The sequence below is a fragment of the Hirundo rustica genome, chromosome 1, assembly GCF_015227805.2.
Source record: "Hirundo rustica isolate bHirRus1 chromosome 1, bHirRus1.pri.v3, whole genome shotgun sequence".
In the NCBI taxonomy this organism is placed as follows: domain Eukaryota; kingdom Metazoa; phylum Chordata; class Aves; order Passeriformes; family Hirundinidae; genus Hirundo; species Hirundo rustica.
In genome coordinates this window covers 60,211,927-60,233,808 of record NC_053450.1, presented here as the reverse complement: position 1 = coordinate 60,233,808, position 21,882 = coordinate 60,211,927, and the positions used below count along the sequence as shown (strand labels likewise).

At 43.9% G+C, this 21,882-nt stretch overlaps 1 protein-coding gene across 5 annotated transcripts in view; it reads left to right on the top strand.

The window, feature by feature from the left end:
• Positions 1-3,894: 3,894 nt before the first annotated feature.
• Positions 3,895-21,882, top strand: part of ZNF516 (zinc finger protein 516) — a 100,672-nt gene continuing 82,684 nt past the window's right edge. For 2 of the 5 annotated variants that reach the window (XM_040082916.1, XM_058423118.1), the window contains exon 1: positions 3,895-4,017. The gene's annotated coding sequence lies outside the window, so the exon portion shown is untranslated. Of the gene's footprint in view, positions 4,018-4,058; positions 4,169-6,399; positions 6,492-10,590; positions 10,621-21,882 lie in introns of those variants that run through there. The other 3 variants (XM_058423120.1, XM_058423121.1, XM_058423123.1) reach the window with 3 other exon arrangements.

Genomic DNA, 21,882 nt, shown 5'->3' with positions numbered 1-21,882 from the left:
GGGAAAACTTGTATGAGTAGAAAGTAAAGAGGTTATGACCACATCCTGACACCTGATACAATTTGTCCACAGATATGACCAAGTTGCTTATTGCTGTTACACATTAATAGACACGTCAGATCATGAAACATGTGCACCTCTCCAAATGGAAAAATATTTTCAAATCCGTTCACTAGATTTATGCCTGACTAAATTAACAGGGTGCAAGAGCTTGACCTCAATCCATGCAGACCCAGAGTACGCTGGTGTGCAAAACTTTGATGGGTGGGGGTGTGTTTTCATAGCACAAACGCTGGAAGCAGCTGGGCACTGCCCAGCTACTGAGGCATGATTAGAGACAAGAGGAAAGATTGTTGTGGTGCACATCAGAAGTCAATGTATTTAATCCAAGTGTATAAGCTTGTTATTAATTGAAGCCATATTGTTTCAAAGTGAAATCTGTGCCACCCACAGAAACTCTGGAAGCACACCAGTGTTAGAATGGCTCATTTTAACTGGAGTCAGAAATGTGAGTTTCTTTTTTAAAAGCATTACTGGGAATGCTTCTGTGTGGTGATCTGCAGACATAGATGGGTGTTAGAGTTGCCTGTGCCTTCCAGTTGGTAACTTCTGCACAGGTTTTTTGTATCTCCAGATATGCCAAGAAAAAGTCTGGTGTAGAATGTAAAGAATTAAAGATTATTTGTCATCAGTTTGTGTGCTCTTTTTTGTAACCAAGCACATTTTGAGAGCAAAATCTCTGTCTTAAATTTAAATAGAATTTCAGATAGATTTGTAATAACTGAAAATATTAATTGGCACAAAACCTGAGTAACTCTGAGCAACACACAGAAAAAGAGACTGACTCCCCTAGGTTACATTTCACAGACTGTATTTGTGTATGTGATACGTACACACACACATATGCACACACATATATATGAAATGTAATCCAAACTTGGCTTGTTTGCCTGTCTTGACGTATTTATCTATGCTTTCAGCCTTGCTTTTACAGAGATGGCCTTTTTCCTCACTACTCTACCACAGTGTTTCTCGGGAACCTTTTCTTATCTAAACTTCCACCAATCACTCCAAAGGCTAAGTTATGCAGACAAGTCATCGCACAGAATTTCATCAAACTGCCATTTTCCCTAACTTGAGAAAGCCTGGTCCCAAATGCTGAACAAATAATTTATTAGACCATAGCAAAAGTAAATAAATGCTTTCCTGCTCCAAGTATTTCATTAGCCAGAATTATTATACATGCAAGCCTATAAATAGTAAAACACGTATTGAACCATTAATATCGCTGACATTCTCATACAAAATACTGTAATTTAAAGAATTTGAAACTGGAGGACATTTCCTGGAAGATTTCTGGCAAAGATAAAATGAGTAAACTGTCTGCAAACAAATTAGTCACCCATGGAAATGGTACATTACTAACAAATTGAAAATTAAGAACATCATCTCTACCTGAAATTTCTCATGACATCGATGATATGCAAATATATCCTGCATATCTTTTGAATCTATAAATCTTACACTGTTTCAGGTCTGCTTTTAAAACCCAGAAGTGCTGGGCTCAGCAGAAGAAATGTGAGAAAATCTCCTATTTAAAATTACATGGACAGAGAAACTCTGCTGGTGACTTTCCGTGAAATTAATATACCGCTTGATTGTTTTTAAGGTCTCTGCATCTTCTGAATTTTTAATTGCCTTTCCATTAAAGTGGAATACCCCTCGCGTACTAAGCCTGAGATGGGTTCTCCAGTCCTTTCATCCCCGTAGCCTTCTATTTTCTTACAGGAACAAGGCATATAAGACTGGGCCCTATGGAAGCAAATATGGAAAATATCAAGCATTTTAAGCATTACTGTCAAATAATAGGGCAAGCACTGTGTTGTGTATTCTCATGTTTTACTGTCTAAGGAAAAGGATCTGTACAGACTCCTAGAGAAAAGGAGTAGGTCATAAAAATCACATTTTTAGGTAGAGGAGTTGAGAAGTCTCATGCACCTTTCATTGCTCTGACTTGTCAATTTTCACCATATGGAAATTGTTAGCTTAATACTGTAGTTCTAAATACTGCCCAGGAATGCTGATTTATAATGGATTTCTTACTCTTTGTGTAAAGAAATGCTAAAGTACTATATAAACTGTGATTAGAGAATCTACATGCTTGTGTTATAGGCGTGTGCCTGGGGTGGATTCTTCAGGCTCAGAGAGGTGACATCTGCTCTGGTCCACTCACAGGTAAATATGGCACCAGTAAGCTTGGAATTCCCACAAAATGCTGCACTTCTGGAGTAACTGGGACCCCAATTTGGCCTGCAATTGAAAAGTGTGCAGGAAAGATGCTGATGCATTAGGGACAAAATCCAGACATTCCAGATGCGTTATTTACTATTGAGGCACTAAAGACATCTCCCATTAATGAAGCTGCTTTTGAAGAATAGGACACGTACATTTTTTTAAAGTGCGTCCTCTCTATATTTTGACCAGCTGCTATGAGCGTCTAGTTCTTTTTTTTCCCCGTAAATTAGAATTAAATTTGATTGTCCCAAATACATCCCACTCAGGCATTCATGCTGAAAGCAGCAACAATTGTCAATGACCTTTAACACGCCTGCTATACAAATTAGTGCAGATCATTAATCACACATAGCTTACATTTTATGATTCGTGTATCCTTCATTACCAACTTTCCCCTCTCGCTTGCTGCCCCCCACCCCCATCCCTTCCCTTTATTCGGAGGGCTCTTGTAATAAGCACTGGAAAGGGCAGGATTTAAAGCCTCCCCCTGCTCCAATTTTTTTTTTTTTTTTTCTTCTCGTTGCCGGAGCAGTTCGCGTCCCGAGTGCGAGAGGGAGGGAGCGCGGCGCGGGGCCGGTGCGCCCAGGAAGGGCCGGGCCGGGGGGCGACTCCGGCGGGGAGCGCAGAGCGCAGAGCTTGGGTGCCCGGGGGCAGTGGGGTTCTGCCGGCCCGGGGCGATGAGATAACACCGTCCCTCCGTCAAAAGCGCTCCGTGTCAATTGTACGTCATCGCACATTACGAGACAAAGAAAAAAAGAAAAGGGGGGGGAAAAAATAAAGAAAGAAAGAAAAAAAAAAAAAGGCTCCATCCACACCCTTGATGTCTAGTACCGAGCGTTAAATTAGGCTTCCCAGCCATAGACTAAACACACTCCCCTCGCCTGTGGCACACACAGATTTGGCGTGATTAAACCGAGCTTCGCAAATAGGCAGGAAAACAAGAATTGAACTTTTCAGCCGTAGGAAGGAGGGGGGGGAACTGGGGGTAGGGGAGGGGTGGCTTTTTTGTTGCTTGTTTTCTTTTTTTTTTTTTTTCCCCTTTATATAGCCATATGGCAGATTGATTTGTTAGGAGGTCTTTCAACTTCCCCAGCGTGGCTGTTGAACAGTATTCCTCTTTGATCTTGATTGAGGACTTTAATGTTGTTGTTTCTGCGCATTTCAATAGATCCATAAATATTTTACCAGTGGAATTCGCCTCCCCCCCCCCCCAAAAAAAAAAAAAAAAAAGAGAAAAAAATAAAGTTTCTCATAGAAATGCATCTGGGGCAACTGCAGCCCGCACCTTTCGCAGCGGAGGAGGTACGTGGGAAGCGGGGCGACGGTGGGCAGAAGCACCACTCCCCGCCCGCACAACGGGGCGCCCGCCTTCCTCCCCGCTCCCCGCGCTCCCGCAGCGCCCGGGTACGGCGGCACCTCTCCCCAACTTTGCCCCGCGCAGACAATGGTCCCCGGCGTGTGCGTGCGGGCTCGGCACCGGCCGCACCGGCGCGGCCGCCGGGGGACGCGCGGCGGCGGCGGCGGTGCGGGCGGGGCGCGGCGGGGGCGGTGCGCGGGCGCGGGGCGCGGCGGGGGCCGGCGGGGCCGCCCCCGCCCGCGCCACTGGAGCCGCTCGGCGGATCATGTGCAGCGCGGCGCCGCTCGCATGCGGCGCGTGGTTTCACCTTCAGCGCGGCTCGGCGCGCCCTTCCCCGAACGCCGCCGCCGCCGGCCGCGCAGGAGGTGAGGGGCGGCGGGGCGCGGGAATGGCCCGGGGGGCGGGTGGTCCTCGGGCTGTGCCCCTGGGGGGGGGGGAAAAAAAACAACCCCTCAACTTCGCGCCTCCCCCCGGGTATGGGGACTGTCCCCCGGTCATCGGAGCAGCTCCAAAATGGTAACTTTGCGCTGTTCCGCGAGGAGGAGGTCGGGTTTGCTGCAGTGGTGGTGCCGGGGGATGGGGGAGCCCTGCGGGCTCCGGCAGCCTTTTGGCTTTGTACGCTCCGTCAGGGGCGTTGAGAGGGGGGCGGATTGCGATATTAATCCATTAAGAGACAAAGAACAAATTGCCGCACTTTAAAGTAAAAAAAGCTTCGGCTGAAGAAGGTGGGCGATGGGTCGTCGAGCCCCGAGTAGCCACTTCAATTATTAACAGTGGTTGTTCCCCCCCTTTCTCCCCCCACCCCCGCTAATATTGATCGAGCTTGTGCGTGAAATGCCCGATGTGGGGCTGTGTCCGTGTGTGTCCCCCCCTTGTTTGCGAGTCGCTCTCGGTTCCGTGGCGAGTCGGTGGCTGCGTGATCCCCGTTAGAGAAGTACACAGTTTATCAAAGGAAGTTGGGGGTGGGCGGGCGGAGAAAACAATTATTCACATATAGACAGCGAGGAGGACTCGGAGGACAATGTCTCCGTAGCGATTATTTCCAGAAGAGGAAAAATAGCCCGTTTGATGCGGGTGGGGTGGGGGAGGGAGGTAGGGAGTTTAATGCACATGTTTAAAAAAAAAAAGGGGGGGGGGGTGTCGAAAAAAGGGAAGGGAGAGAGATAGGGAGGGAGAGAAAAGAAGAATAGAAATAATGCAGTTCCAGACATTTTCTGCAATAAAAGCTTTCCTCCTCCTCGTCCCTCCCTCCCTCCCCCCATTACTATCTTCGGTGATCATTAGCATAGCGCCGAGTCGCGATCCTAATGCGAATTAGGCACTTGGGCAAGTTGAGGAAAGTTTGGATGGGTAAACTTTGCTGTGAGGGAAGAAGGTGGGGTGCTAAAACTGGCAGTACGTGTAGGGAGGCGTGTGGAGCATGACAGCCGGCCGTTGTTTTTCCCCTCAAACCAGCTAACCTCTGCAATTAACTGCTGGAGACAAACCCTGTGTTTTAAGCCGAAAAGTGTCGGTTTGGAGTCAGCACCATTTATTAGGAGCGTTAATAAGCTCCCAGCAGCAGACAGGGGTCTTCTGGGGAATGCGCATTGTGTGTGCCTACAGCATATCCTTTACAGTACCCCTATGGATACGGAGGCGCTCGGGCACTGGACGTGCAAATATCATTTTGCTCGGACTATTTTCGAAACATTAATTCTGTTCTTTATTTAATCCAGATGCAGGGTTCCCCTCCCCCCCCCCCCCCATTTGCTGCCTTATTGTTGGTGTACATTTACTGAAAAGGCGACTGGTGTAACCTGTGGAATTTGAAATGCAAATAAAAGCCTGTGGGAGTTGAGGCAGAACAAATCAGCATTTATAAAGTGAAAAAGATTTAATGTCTTTGAAACCACTGCGAGATTTTTTTTTTTTTTTTTTTTTTTTTTTAATAAGAACTGAATCATGACGTCAAGTCGTTTCGGCAAGATTTTTTAATTTTTTTTTTTAAATGTCTGAAACGCGGGTCTGCGAAGTGCTTACAGGAAAAACAGATTACAAGATTAACATCTGTTAACATGATCGTTTATCTCCAGCCAAAAATAGGTCAGTCCTTTCTTAAGGAAACACGATTGCTGGGCGCATGATTAAATAATGAAATTAGGCTGATGAGTTCATAAATTAGACGCTTTGTCGACGTGCGTTAGGATCCGACCTGTGACAAAAATATGTAATTCGCGGTCCGCCGGAGAGCGGTGCGGGGTCAAAGTCCCTTTTTGGGGAGAGGCGCAACTCTCTCCGCCTCCTCCTCTTCCTCCTCCTCTCGCTCCCCATCGCCGGGCGCTCCTCGCCGCCCCCCCCGTTCGCACCCAGCGTCTCCCCTGCTGGGGAGCCGAACTCTCCCGGCGAGCGGAGAAGTTTCCTCGGCGGGGAGGGACGCGGGGGGTGCCACGGTGAGTGCCGCGGTGAGGGGGGGTTGGGGAATGGGCCGGACGGACGCCGAGCCGAGCCCCCGCCCGCCGGCGGCCCCGCCTCGCCGGGGCGGCCCCGGCCCGCGGGCCCGCCCCCCGCCACCGCCCGGCCCGGCCCGGCCCCGCTCCGCTCGGCCCCGGGGTGTCGGGGCGCGGCGAGGTGGGACGGGGAGCCGCCGTGCCGCCACCTTCCCGCTGCCTTCCTGCTGCCCTGCCCTGCTCTGCCCTGTCCGGAGTGCAGCCCCGGCCCGGCCTCGTTACTGCTGTGCCCTCGCGGTTCCCTGTGCAGCGCTGGGATCCGGCTTTTTTTTTGGAATTGGGGGCAGAAGCGCCTTTATGAAATAGCTCCTCGGGCCTGGCAGGGGCATCGATATTTTGATTTTTGTGGGGTTTGTTTTAATATTTTTATTTCCTTGAGGCGGGTTCACCGGTGACTGGAGAGTCTCTCCCCAAAACTGGTGGGTGGGTGCCGTGCTCAGGGCCGGCTCCTCAGCGGCCGGGGAGAGGTCCCAGAAGCCCGCCCGGCAAAGGGCCGCTGCGCTTTGGCCCCATGCCACGGACTTTATTTCATGCTTGCTGCACTAAATGAGTTAACAGCCAAAGGGTTTTTCATTAACTCGACTTGGCAACCGTGTGTTGCGTTGGCTTCTCCCCCCACAATTCCCCCACCCAAAAAAAACCCCAAAAAGCATAATTTTTAAGCAAAAACTGAGTGGCATAACGTGGGTTGATTTTGATTTGGGAGGGGGAGTCTTTTTCAAAATCTTCTCTCAGATTTCCTTTGTGCCCCCATCCCTGGGCATGGTGTGTGGGTGGGATGATGGCCGAGAGTTTTATTTTGTGGGATGTGCTGCGTGTCCTGATTTTTGACCATTGCTTTCCAGCGGTGTTTTAAGGCCTTGCATGTTGTGTCCTGGACCAAGCAGAAGGATGCTGACCCTGTGGCAGGGCAGTGACCTTCAGCTGCCCTCCCTCAGCCCCCTGAGGGGTATGTGGATGGGGCTGGGGGGAGTGTGTACGTGTACATGCTGGGGAACCGGGTACTGCATGCTGGACAGGTGCATGCAGGGCCGGGAGGGGTGTTGCGACAGGTGGATAGGAGTGTGTGCGCACAGATGCAGGGCAGGGATGGGGTATGTTGCACTGCTGCATGGGAGCCAGATGTGCGTGCCTGTATGTCCTGCTGGGTGTGTGTGTGCACGGCACAATGAGGCTCGCATGGCTGCGGGAGGGGGGAATGCTTCACAGAAGCAGGTGGATGTGTGTGCTCATGCCCTTGTGTTTGTGGCTGTGTCCCATGGGCAGGTCTGGGTTGTAGCGCACGTTTGGCTTCTCTAGTGAGGCCCTCGTGTGCTTGCTCCCCAGGCTGGCTGCTGCCAGTGAGTGGAAAATAACTGCACTGTAAGGGGGAGCAGTGCCAGGGAGGGGTGTTGGTGGTGGGAGCAAAAGTTTCATGTTGGCGGGGAATATGTTGGTAGTTTTGCTCCAGTAGTTTTGTCCGTGGCAGCTGGCCGGGATGAGTTGACCATCAGTGAATGTTGTTGCTTTGTTTCTCTGCCAAAGTGTCCTTCAATTCTGTCACAGCAAACCCATAATCATCAGCCTGGTCACCTGCTACTCTGTGCACCCCAGCTTTGTCCCACCAGGGTGGTCATGGTGGCTTTTGGAGCTTTCCCCCTGTTGAAAGTGTAAGCTGAAGTTGCATAGGAGCGCCTGTGGTGTAATTAGTGTCAAGGTGCGGATATTCCAGGAGACATCTTCAGTTTCACAAGGGTAGCTGCCATAGCCATCTTGAGTGAGCTCTGTAAAATAAAGTAATTTGTGTGGGGCTCTATGTTACTGGCACAAGCATACCTTTACTAGCTCCTGATGTAAAGTGGTTTTTAGCTATCTCTAGAAATTCTTGCCTGGAGTTTGTTTTCAAGCCTTTAGTTCCTATAAAACTGAGTGGTGTTGAAGTGACACCTAGTTAGTGATAAGTACTGTGGAGTCTGTGTGAACAATAGGGCATTATAGCTGTTCCTCTAAACTGTTAGATTAATATGCAAAGATAATGCTTACAGAAAGGAGAGAAAAAGCATCAGTGAGAATAACATTGTCCTAAGGAATGATCTAAAACATGTTTAAAAGAGTGGAGTGTTCTTTGTTAGCAGGGCACCTATCTAAGCTTTGCGCAACTTTCTAAACTCCTGTACCAGACAAACTGTCCGGTTTTAGTCCCTCCGTGAATGCAAACGACTATTTCTCTGCATCATAGAAAAGAAAAGAGTTTACATCACTAGGGTGCAGTCTACCTTCTGTTACTTGCAAGTGACCTCAGTAGGTCTATCTGCCTAGAATGGAGCAACATTTTGTAGATTAAAGTTTTCCTGTGGCAATGACTAATGTATTTACTTTAAAAATTAGGTTTATTGTATGATTTTAAAATTGGTTATAGTACCATGCTGTCACCAAGATTTAATAATAGCAATTATCAGTACAGAAGCGTTCACTGAAGGAGTTGAAAACGATTGTGCCATTGTTCTGAATCTCTCCCTGTTGAATTGATCCTCATTTCAGCAAAGGAGGATGTTTATGTCTTAAGATATTACAGGTCACCTTCAGAAGCTGAGCTGTTGGCTTCAGTTGACTGAAAAATGCATAACCTTTAAAATGCACCCTGCTGTGGGGTGCACTTCAGAGGGGGCAGCCTGGAAGAGTATCCTCATAGAAATGGTGTAACCACCAACTTTTGAGAACTTTGGGAAGTCTGTTTATTTGGACTTTTTTTTTTTGTTAAGATCTTGGTGTGCGGGTGACTTCACCAGTTACCTTTAGTTACTTATAACTATTATATAGTTTATCTCATATAGTTTTATAACTGTATTTATATATAGTTATAATTATCAATAATTATTTCCTATCTGTAGTTACCTATAACTTTAGTTATCTATAGTTATCTATTGATTGTTCTCTGTGATTAAGTTTGATGTGTTTTACGCTGAGGTCCCATCTAATGAAGGGTATCTATATTTAGTATGATCTAAAACCTGTCAGCTTTGAAAGACCTAACTTCTGTGAACACTTCAATTCATGCCAAGAACTTCCAGGACTTCTCTGGGATTACATGCAGTATGCAGAATGATCCAGTGCATAAGCTTTTTTTGAGACCAGTGATGCAGTCTGTATATATGTACTTAAACTGGAAATCTGGGTTTGACTATGCTGTTTCTTAAAGTCATCAAAATAGAAAGCTGAAATGCAATGTGATTGCCTTTTGCAGGAAGCAACTTGTCCAAGCTTGCAAATTTCACAAGAAAAGTGCCTGTTAAAGTTTTTGAGGCACAAGTATGAATTGGTAGATACATATCTTTTAGGACTGAAAGGGCACTGGATTTCTGCATAGAAAGGAGAAATGGACACGACTATTTTTTACAACCATGTGTTGTTCTTTAGTTGGATAAGAGCGTGTACAACCATCCTAAAAATTGACTTGTTGCTTGTGAATCCACTGCTGGCCCGTAATAAGCACCCTTTCCACTCCCATTGACTACTGGGAGTTGCATGAAGGTGATTATGGGTGGAATTACAGTTCTTGTATGCGTATCTGAAATCCTTAATTATATTGGCAGTTAATCAACTAAAACTTAATACGGTATTTTTTTTCCTCTAGCCATAAACTTAATCCAGATACCTAATCATAGTGTGGCAAAAAAAAAAAAAACAAAACCAACACCCAAACAAAACCACCAAACAAACAAAAAGAAAAAAAAAAAAAAAAAACAAAAAAAAAAAATGGGAAAAAAGTCACATTTATTTGATTAGATATCTGCAATATAAATATTTGAAACTTGGAGCAGCATTGTTTTTTCGAAGCAGACATCTTACATGCTGCAAATATTTATACACTTCAGTGCTAGGATAAAGCTGTTCTGACTCAGACACTGAAGGCAAAATTCTGTTTTTCAGTTACCCACTGTAACTGCACAGAAACTCTGTACAGTACTTGGGAGTTAGAATGACTTAACAGATAGCAATATTTCTTGATTGTTACTTCTATGTTAAAAGTAAATGAGACTTCCTTTCCTTTTCCAGCAGGAACAATTCTAGTAAATATTCTGTTAAGTGAGCCCGCATTAAAACTTGCGAGTGGATTATGGTCCAGGTAGTTAATGCTGCCACAGCTTTCATTAGGATGATGACTTCATTACAAATGTTTACTTTCATTACCTAACTGTTAGTCAGCAAATGTTTGGTCTCTTGATCTGCTGAACCTGCTTTGCCATTCGAAGCCAGCCAGCTCTCTTTTTTTTGGTGTGATGATTACTCAATGCTGGTTGTTCATTTTTTGATGTTGTTTACATCCTTGGTTATCTGCAGAGGCCCATCAGCGTTGTTACACACTTGGTGTTAGCAGTTTCTCCTTGCATTCCTGAAACTGCATTACGGCAACAGCGCTTGTGCAAATGAATGCGGGGCATTAAGCGTGTGTTCCGAGATTAAATTAGCGTGCGGATGGATGGACAGAACTTGCATCTCGTAAGTTGCTACCAAACTATTTATTGACTAATAAATTCTAGCAGGTCTCATAGCAGTAGCACACATCTGCTGTAAGATAAGCTGCTTATTTACCACTCCCAAGTTGTGAGCTAACACTGCACTCAGTGTCAGGGACTCTGGGGCAGGGGCTGCTGAAGACTCTGGTCTGTAAACTGTTTCAAGTCATGGCTTGAACAGAGGATCTTTTCTTTTGATTCAAGACTGCTTACCTTCTGAAGACTCCTTAAAATTCATTTTTGCTAACCTTTCATTTAAGTGATTGCTTATGGAAAAGAATTAAATTTTTATCAGCAGGATATTGTGTCGCTTAACGCTTGTTCAACAAAATCCACATTTCATTATAGGCTGTTGCAGAAGCTGTAGGCCTGGCATTACTGTTGTACCGTGTGGTAAACCCAAGGTAACTTTAGTAGGGTGAGACTGAATTTATAGCTCTGGATGTGGGGATGAATTTAGCACACAGCACTTAGCTCCTAATTAAAGCTTATAGTATTACATCCGTAATCAGGGCACTCTTAGAATCTCTAAGAAATTACTTTTTCCTTTGTCTATTCTTCTCGCTTTTCTTTCTTGCCATCTTACTGTGTGGTGTTGGGAGCTTGCTTCTCCTTGTTGGGGCTGTCATATTTATGTCCCAAAGGAAATGCTTTCCAACAGTGTGCTTCAAATTGCAAAGTAGAATAATTTTGTGGCTCCCTGAATCTTTAAGGCCAGTTTCTAAAATGACCTCTTTTCAAAGTAAAATAAAAACTACAAAGCATATGTAATTACAATTTGTAGCTATTTTTAGACTCCTGACATGTTTCATTTATAGTATAATGATAAAAACAAATAGCACAGGGGCTAGACAGACAATTTTCAAACCATCAGCATCCACTTCAGCTACCCTGTGTCTGTTTCATATGTGTTTCCTTTGGTTCTTTTTTTTTTTTTTTTTTTTTTTTTTTTCCTTTGGTGGTTCTTTTTTGGCTGGGAGCGTACCGAAACTGTACGTCTCAGTACATGCTGGGGGGGTGCAGAGAAAACGAGAGCTCTGTCTGTCAGGTCCTGTTGTGAGTGTTTGCTGAAAACCGGCTCGTATGTCATTGAGTTTTAGCGTACTGCACACACACACAGACACACACGCACGCATGCTTTGCTTTTCCGGCAGGTATAATAAAGGAAGAACGGTGAGTTGGCTCATCACTATTTTTACACTGCATAGAAATGCTTATGTTGGCTTATTACGGGGATAAAGCTGACTGAATAGTAATTTTTCCTTGTCTTTTTTAAAAAGATGGTGAGCAGGGAAGTGGTGTTAGTTTTCAGTAAAGAAAGAGGGAGAGGAGCTGGTGGAAATTGAGGTGTTCTAGTCACAATTGTAGCCTAATTTTAACATGATCACGTTTACTTATTTAAAAATAGATTTGGGAATGAAATTAGCCATGTTCTTTGTTTTTAAAAGGGTAACGTGTGCACACTCACCATATGGTAGCATTTAACCCATATTGTATGAGCTGACAACAAGTCACATTTATTCTGATTTATTTCAGTGTTTCAGAATGTTCTTTTTCTGAAATTGAGTACAATAAAAGATGCATTTAGGATTGTGCAATGTAATTGTCTGTAGCTGTTTTGCCTCATTGTTACAATGATACCAGGTTCATGAGTAAGCAATGTTTTCCCCTTCTGAAATAATTTCCTTAAGAAATAGTCATTCTCTGAATGTTGAAATGGTTTGCAGGAAGAGTTATGAACAATAGCCAGTGACACGGTGTGTTGTAAAGGATTGCGGGGCGAGGTGTTACAGTCTCTGCTGGCTGAAACTAGAGCTGCTCCTTTGATGGTTGAGTATGTGCTTGCAAAGTCTTTCTCTCCACCCCCCCACCCCCCCCCCTTGTCCACCAGTCTTTACTAAGAGGTTGCTTAGTTGTCTATTTTTATGGATGCATTCTGGCTTCCTTTGTGGTAGACTGGGAGGCACCTGTATTGGTGAGCTGGTACCAGTATTGGCAGCCACGAGTATGATAAAGCTATGAATCAGGTGACTTGAGGACTGACTTAAACTATGCAATTAGGGAAATAAGATATCTTATTTTCCCTTTGGATTTGGATTTCCTTGGGAGTTGTATTTTTAGGCTTTCTCTCCCCTGTGCCATCCTATCTATGCACATCTTTGGGGTTTCAGATGGGGCTCTACTGCAAAGTCCCAACGTGTGCAGTAAATAGGAGTTAGCCCCACACAGTGCATTGTGTGAGAACTTTCAAAAGTCAGTGGTACTCCTCACTGAGGTACCAGTTGCTCACCATCTGTTTCTTAAAGTAATTTCTTTTAACCTTGGTACTGAAAAATGGTTCGACAAGGTTATTCATGTGTTTGTATGAAGTGTCTATAAGGGTACCAAAAAACTGCTAAGCTTCTAATTTCAGCGTGGTGTTTGAATACTAATGTATACCAATTAGGAATGGCTGATGTTATAATTTATAGAAGTTGAAAGGAGTATTAAACACCACCCTTCCAACGCTAAATACAGCTTTTCCTCCGGTGTGTAGCTGCTTATTCGAAACCAAGGGTCTGTCTTCCAGATTGTTGTGCTACCATGTTGTTACATCCTTGGATAAACTACCTGGCTTGTGTATTACCACGTCAGTGCCTTTGCAACATCCTGTGTGTAACTGTACCTTTAGCTGATTAACACAATGCTTTCTTGGTGCTGTTTTTGATGCCCCTGTGAATGCTTATTTTAAGACCTTTTTAAAAGGAGTGTTTTCATCACTAAAGAGAAAAGCTGCATGAAATCTATAAATACTTACTTTAATTAGATTTGCTCTGTTTGTCTCTTTTTTTCTTTCCCTCCAGATAAATTTTACCTTAGTAATGAATAATGTGATCTTCAATGCATAATTTATATTGACATTAATAATGATAGTTAGAGGATATTTTAATGCCAGTTTGAGAAAACATGACAATTTATGTTGATAACCTTGGTCCCATTAAATTGGAACAGATTTTAGTAGAGAGCTGTGACTATCAGTGGTATGATGAAATAACCCACTTCTTTTCATTGTGGCAAGCATATTGGAGAGTTCATTTTATCATGAGCGGTACATACCAGGTGTCAAGTGACATGCCAGACACACAGCTTTGCTTCTGAATGACTCTTTCCAATTAGAAAGTAATGGCTTTAACGGGATCAAGCAAGTAATCGGAGTCTGTCGGTTCTCTAGTGCCAGGAGGTGTATATTTGCAAATGTTATTTATTTATCTGCTTTTTAATGAGTTGCAAAATTGTTGGTAACCTTGAGTAAATTTGGGGGGTGGTGGAAATACTGTGTGGAAATTGTGGGATTAATGGTTTAGCAGTTGGGATTAAAAACAGTCTCAGCAAATTACCCTGTTGATACTGAAGCCAGAATCTGTTAATGGGGTTACAAGCAGATTGGTTTATCGGTCATTTATTTTCTAGGTTGATTAGGGATTATAAGTTGCCATCACAAAAGTAAGCGGTGCAAAAGGCGAGGATTGCTAATATTTCACTTGAAAGTTTCATGCATTTTAGGAGGGTGTCTGGAGCTCAAAAGTGGTTTCTAGATTGTGGGTAGCCTTTCCCCTTACATTCTGAAGTAGATGTTTTAGGAGCCTGGGTATTGTAAAGGGGTAGTTTAGTTTGTTAAAAGCCTGAAAAATAGTACAAAACAGTAATCTGTGGAATTAATGCAGGCCACTAAGAAAATTTTAAATGCCTGCTGTTGAATTGCCTATTGTTGTGTCTCCTGTTTCAGTGCAGAACCCAGGGCATTTCGTACTCACAACAATGTGTATGATGTGCAATAGACTGATGGCTTTTGTGTCTCCTGTTCTAACCTGCAAGCAAACTGTGTGTACCTCTGCATAACAAAATCCTTTAATTGCCGCCTGTTCATTGCAGATCACACATAGGTCTCTGAACTAGGAGTAGAGTTGCAAACCAGGGCATCCCCTCTGAGTCTTCACAGGAAGATGACATCCATGATGGAACCTTTTAGATATTACTCTTATCTTCTGCCATCTAGTTCAGGAGATGCTGTGACTTTCACACTCTTTGCTACCTTGTCCTGTTGTACAGCTTGAGATAACATAGTGACATTTATTTTGCTTTTCAATACTTGCTAAGTCAAATGCAGTGAAATAGCAAGTGAACATTTTTGCAACTTTTTAGCAAGATGTGGAGCGCTGCCCAAGATTGGTGGAGAGACCCATAATTGTTTTTGTGTCCTTGGCTCTGACAGATGATAAGGGAGAGAACAAGAAGTTCAAGAAGAGAAATGCTGGCTTGGTTTGTTTTAGGAGTGGAAGATACAAGCTTAAAAGGAATCCTCTGGGGGCTAGCTGATCTGGCAGGCCTACAAAATGGAAGGAAATGGGGACCTTGAGACATAAGAGATCAAGCTAATTCCTTACCCTTCTAAAGACTAGGTCTTCTGTTCTAGCAGAAGGCTTGTCCAAGCTTCCTGCAGGTTCTAAGGCTGATACCCAAGGATCAAGACTTGTATCACCAGACTGGACAGGAAGACAGATGGACAGAGAGCAACCTGTGCATAATATGGATCTGCTGTGAGTTTTGTGCTCCTGGAGGATGGTAGATAGAGTGTAATGGACTTGATGAACAGTGACCAGCCCAGGGCAGTGATAACGTCAAGAAATTTGTCTGAATTTTGGTTCAAATCTTTTCTCCATCAGTTCAGTTTGCTCACCAGTCCAGGTTACTCTGGAGTGTGTAGGGAGCCTACAGGTGTCCTGCTGGCTCAGTGAGATTGGGAATGCTGCCCTCTGAGTTGGTACTTGGCTCTGAAGAGGAAAAAAAATTCATCACTTGGTGCACTCTGTCATCTGTGATTGTCATGGAAGAAGAATGCTAACTTTTAAACTAAACTCTTCAACATGAAAGAAAAAGGGCAAGATGATGAGAGTTGAGAGTCTGTCATCTAAGAACATGCTAGACATGAGACAGATTTTTGTTTTCTTAAAGACCCAGTTTATTCTGCTCTATTCATTGTATATTAGACTTTGAAGAAGATTAACAGTATTTTGAGGGCTAAAATCTCGGTTTCTCATTCTAGTATGCAAAATGAAGTTATGAGCTTGAATCTTCTTGTAAAAGGAAAATATCTATGTAGGTATAGCAATATGTGAACGTAGGAAAATAATTTTGTGGGAGGAATAGTAAAAGTGCTCTTCATACAGTCCTCCCTATTTTCCTCCCATGCTGTTGGGGTCTAATGGACTTACCTAGCAGAACTCAATTCTTGTGGAATCTTGGAGCAGCTCTGTGAAGTTTACTGAAGACCAGGTAACCAGAATTACTCCTTGTGTAATTCCATCCACAAGTAGGGTAATTACACCTTGTGTTTGGGATAGCGGAGCTGTGCCAGTATGAGCTTGTAAAGATCTCTCAGCCGTTCCATGTTGGGCATCAGTGTCTGTCTCTTTGCTCTGAAGTGATGAAGAGCTGGTGCAAGCAGCAGGCGCAGCAAAAGCTGGAGGAGAAAAAACAGGGCATGATGAACTGAACACAGCCTTAAAGGGAAAAAGGCTATCGTACAGAAATAAGGAGGAAGAAATGGGTGTTTGGTGGAGCTGTGGGTGTCCGGGAAGACTGTGGAAGCAGGAGAACTACTTTCTCCTGTACCTAGGAATGCTGAGTTTCTGCAGGTGGATGTCTTTCTTTCATCAAAAATCACCTTGGCAGGAGTCTGTAGTTATCTGCGTTAAGGTAGTGAAAGAATAATTGCCCTTTGGTGATGCTTTTCTTCATGAGTGATGATGCTGAGGTGGTGGCCAGAGCTATCCTGGTCATGATGTCCCTGTGCAGTGTTGCTGGATGTCGCTGTCTGGGATGCATTAATGGGGTCTGAGTGAGATTTGTTTTATTTCCTGTGGCACTGGTCTGCTGGGTGGTCTCTGCCATCCTGCAGCAGCACCAGAATGAGATGGGGTGTGTGCAGAGCTGTGTTAGGAGCAGGATGTGGGAGATGTCTGGTGTTTTGTCTGGTGCCTAGCATGTGAAAGTCCTGCTTAATCACAAAGAGCCCTGGGAGAAATTAGAGTGGTGGTGGTTGTGGAGAGGAGATATTAAGCAGGAGAAGGAGGGGAGATTGGCAGAGCACATGTGTTTGCCTGTGTGTGAGGTAACTGGATTTTTCTTCTGTGTGGTTTCTTAAAGGGACTTAAGACTTTGTTCCACTGCAGAAATCACTGTTTATTGTAGACTCCTTTCCTGTCTCTTGTCCTCCAGGCATACTTTGTTCTGTAGTCCCTTTTTCCTGGCTGTTACACACTTCTGAACTTGAGCTGGTGTCAGCATTCAAACCTTGAAGGTGGCAGAGATTTGGAATGAGTGGGTGGATGTGGCATGCTGAGCATGAGGGTTTTTGGAAGAGGAATATGAAGTGAGGCAGGTTTGTGTTCAGAATGAAAATGGGAGTGATCCAGGTGTCGCAAGGGGCTCGTGAGAAGGATGAAGCTATGCTGAGAAACCAGGCTGTTGGCACAGAAGGGTTGGGAGGATGTCAGGCACGATGCGAACAGCCACGAAAGACTGATTAGTTTTTAGCACTGATAGCAAGCTTCCTTAAAAAAGAAATTGCTGTTAATGAAGAGAATTTCTTAGGACTAGCTGGGTTTGTGAAAGATGCATGTCAGCAAAAACAGCCATGAAAAGAAAAAGCACTTGGGAAGTCTGTTGTTCATCCCGTCTTTTCCGTGAATATTGTCGTGAGTCTGTACTGGAAGCACATTTTCTACACATGACTGTTACTGCTACAACCTTAATTCTGATGACTTTTGCAAATAATGTGCTGGGTGTAATGTTTCTTCTCTCTTAAAAAGAAGTAGCAGCTTTATGTTTTTAGCATTATAAAGGAGATAAAACGAGTACTTGGAACAGTTCCCTTTTCCAGGCTTCTGTGGCTCTGATCAGTTCCTTATGCTAACAATCATCCTCTACATCAAACCAGAACATGATGGTCAGGTAAAGGTGCGTGGGAACGCAGCACGCATCTGTTTTTATCTGACACAAAGTCAGCGGTTTAGGCTTACAGAAGATTATGATTTATCAAGAGAGTATAATTATAAGCTGTTGTCATACAGTGGCACCCACTAGCAATGATCATGTGTTGCTGCTGTTCTGGGATGTGTACAAACACACAGTAAGAATAAGTTCCAGGACTTGATTGTATCTCCTCTGTGTACATGTGGTTGTATGGATACATTAAGGGGTCATTAAAGTTCTCCAAAGCATATCTGCTGTCAAATTAAATGCTAATAAATGTCTGTTAATTATCACAGTCCTCTTCACAATAATAAGTTATTAGAATTGAATTTACTGTGCATTTTACTATAGTGGGGGGAAGCCAGTTTTGGTGTTTGATCCTCATCTGGCATTTGAATGTGTATGCATAATACAATTTAGCTGCAATCTTCATGGTACTGAAGGCTGCCTTTGTGGTGATGCTGTGGAATTGTCCTCTGCTCTCCTCCAAACTCAGCTGGTTTCTGTGCAGAAATTGGTCCTGCCCCAGGCTTGAAGGGAAAGAGCACCATGGGGCTCTGGTTCTGTATCACACCCTGGGTGCCTAGACATGTGGTCAATGTCTGCATCCCTGGGTCATACCAGAAATTAACCTGCCAGCTCCCTGAAAAATATTAAGATGGTTCATTAGCCCTCACTCTTTGTGTCCATTACAGAGGGGCAGTAGGAAAAATCACATAAGAGATCAGGGACCAAGGAGGAAAATGTTTAGCATGCCATATAGCATGGGTATAATAATGTGAGTACAGCTCTCTTCCCTGGGTTAAAGTATAACGTATGGAGCTCTTTTTCATTGCAAAGATACTTTCCTTTTGCAAACAGCAGCAAGAACTTTCTGTTTTTGCTAATTCAGCTTATTAGTAAGAGCTGTGCGGCATAGTAAAATAATCACAAATATGAAGCTTACTTTTATGTATTTCCTGAGCAGTGCAACTGGAAGTGGTGCCACATCCCATGGACGCATAAACGACATTGTAATTTTCTTCTAGACAGTGGTCAGAAAATGATACATATTCCATCACTTTAGGACATTGCATCAACTTGACCCCAGAGGCTAAACCTTGCTCAGTTACTGTACATTTTGGTGGGATTTTTCCAGTTACTTTGGTCACGTAAGTTTAAATTTACATCAGCATACGTTAGACTAGAGCTTGGTATTAGGTGTACTGAATATGTGCTGTGGCATAGAAGGTGGAGCAGGGTGACAGGGAACTGGACTGGCAGAGAGAGGTGTGCTCATGGCATCTGTTTTGATGTTGTGCCTACTGAATACTTTTTTTCAGCCCTGTATTCCCTGAGTCATGTTAATCCTGGTATCGGCAGGTACCGCCTACACCCGACTTATTTCTACCTTGAGGTCATAGCATAGGGACATTATCTCACTTTCTGACTGCTTTTCTCTCTAAGCCATATTGCCTTGTAGGTTGATGATGAATTCATGGCTTTTAGGGAGTCATGTCTGCTCCTGTGCATGTGCACACACACACACACACCCACTACAAAATAGCAACTTCAAAGCCCTCGCTGGGTAATCTTCACTGACATCAGTGAGCACTTACTCATCTGAGGAGCCTCGCTGACTTGAGGCACTTTCTCTTGAGTAGGAGTTTGTCAGTGTTAGCAGTGGTGGCCCAGCCTGGCCCCAGAGGGTGATGGTATGACTCAGTTACCCTAAGTTTGGCATTGCCTGGGCATGGGCACATACACACACATGCACAAAGGAAAAAACAGCAAAAAAAAGGGTGTTGGTATTACCTAGCTAGGATTTGAAAAAAAGAAGTTGTTGGTTTTGTGTCTGTTGTTGATGCTGTTTAAAGCTGGGCAAACAGTACCAGCAGCCCTATAGGTACAAGTGCCTCCTTGGCTGCACATAATGATGTGGGACATTTTGTGTCTATGGCAGTGTGACGTGATGTGCTTCTGTCCCCTTGGCTCCTTTGTAACGCTGTGGTCTGGGTTCTCCTCAACTCTTGCCATCTCCACCCACTGATGTGGAGAGTTCAGGGTTGTAGACTGGGCCAGTTTGGTTCCCTGTTTATACAGGACATAGACTGACATGTTCTGAATATATTTGTTTAAACAACAGGTCAGTTGCTAACAGAAAATGCTACATACCTTGCTTGGTAATGGGAAAGTGAAGGCAATATTGTCATGATGATGGCTTTAGAAACAGATACTGTTTTCTGTAGTTCCTCAAGTATGACAGAAGACAGCTAGCTAAGTATTGTTAAAAAAGGTGCTTGCTAGAATAGTGGTAAGTGTATGATGAACTTAATGCCAAAGGTAACAATGCAGTTTAATAGTGCCTTTAGAATCCTGTTGTCATTCACTGTTTCTGCGTCTCTTGTCTTGGTAAAAGAAGATTTTTTTTTTTTTTCCTTCTCCTATTTCCAGTTTTGGAGAAGTAGGTTATCTGTAGTCCTCTATAGTTTTGAGGTTATATATTAGCAAGCATCTTAGTGTTAACCCTTGCAAGTCAGTGTTGATTTTTTGTAGTATACACATAGTATATGCCTATACATGTGGAACAAAAGTCAGAGATTTATTTGAGAGCTTTAAAGGTGGATGTGTGGTGTTGGCAAGAAGCAGAGCGTACCCTAAGGCATCCTGACATTGCCAGTTGGGATTTAAGCTTTTATACTAGTAAATTTTATTGTCTAGGTTAAAAGCCAAGTTCATTCAACCAAATTAATCTCTGGTTCTTTTCCAGTGTGGCAGAGTTTAACCAGGGATAAGCATAGCTGTTTGGTTAAACATTAAAAGATGCAGTTGATTTGGTATTTTTAAAACTAATATTAGAGTGAGCTGCCATGCTGCCAATAATAAAATGGAGAGATATTTATTTATTTATTTATTTAATCAACATTCTTGCCATGGGTACAAAGCCTGTAATTTAACACTCCTCCTTGGTCTGGCAAGCTGATCCCTTTAGGCAGATGTTGGTGGCCGCTTGGAAGTCTGTTGAACTGGCTGCAAAGATCTGATCATGTGGGTCAGTCTGTACAATTTGGAGTTTAGTTTCAGACAGAATGATTCACTATTGCCTAATTTTGGAGCTCAAATAATTGCTTTGGTATCAGTGCTCATTTTTGAAGTGTTCCTAACTCAGGTGTAAAAGCAGGTAGTTTTTGTTAAATGGCAGGAGAAACAGTTTGTCTGGTGCGTTAAACCACTGTGTTGATATATCAGTGTAATGTGTGTAATCCATCCACAAGTTTATGCTTTCAGTGTCCTCCTGGAAGTGTCAGAGATCCACAGTGTCCCCGAGCACTAGATTTAGCATTTGATGCTCAGATGTAGTTTTCAGATCTATAAAGTGTCTTCATCCTTACAGCTCCCCGCTGGCTGTGTTGAGGCACTTAGTACTCTTCCCAAGTCAGCTGTGATTTATGCTCGGTCAGAGAGGACCGAGGCAGCCCATTGAAGTTAACCTAAGAGGAGCTGTCATCATCAGGATGATTAAAAAGCCTCGTTGGGCATATGATGCAATGCCAGTGTGCAGGATAGCGCTGCTGCAGGTCAAGGGCTCTGGCCCCAGCTGATGCTTCTGCCCAGGTACCTGAAGGATGGCAGAGCTACAGGTGCGACGTCAGAAACAGAAGGAGCAGGCAGGAATGGTTGTTCCTGTGGATTTTTCTCTAAGCATTGAGGAGAATGTGAAAGAAGGTTTAGGAAGGCTAAAATATCAACTTGGATAAATGGAAAATGGGTTAATAAATGCAGTGCTGACATAGCATAGGTGAGATCTTATTGCTTGGTTGCCCCACATGCCCCGTTGTGACAGCTGGGGCAGTTGAGCAGGGTAGCACATATCCGCTCCCCTCTGCAAGTTTTCATGTTGCAGCTCCTATATGGATGTCTTCTGGCCAAAAACTTCTCTCAGGCATCACTTTAGAAAGCATGTTTTGACACTGCCTGCTTGCATAATGTGCTTAGAGGGAGTCACTGCAGGTGTCACAGCAAAGACAACTCTCGTGTGTGGTTGAAAGGTTACAAAGCAAAGAAGTCAGTGAGAATTATTTAATTTTCTTTGAAAAAACCACACCCTAACTCTTCCTCATTAAAATTGAATGAATTTAACAAAAATGTATATCGATATTGGATATATATGGGAGGAGTTGATTAGTTATGATATGAAACACTGGGTCTAGAACACGCCTGATCAAGGACATGGTATTGCAAGTATAAAAGG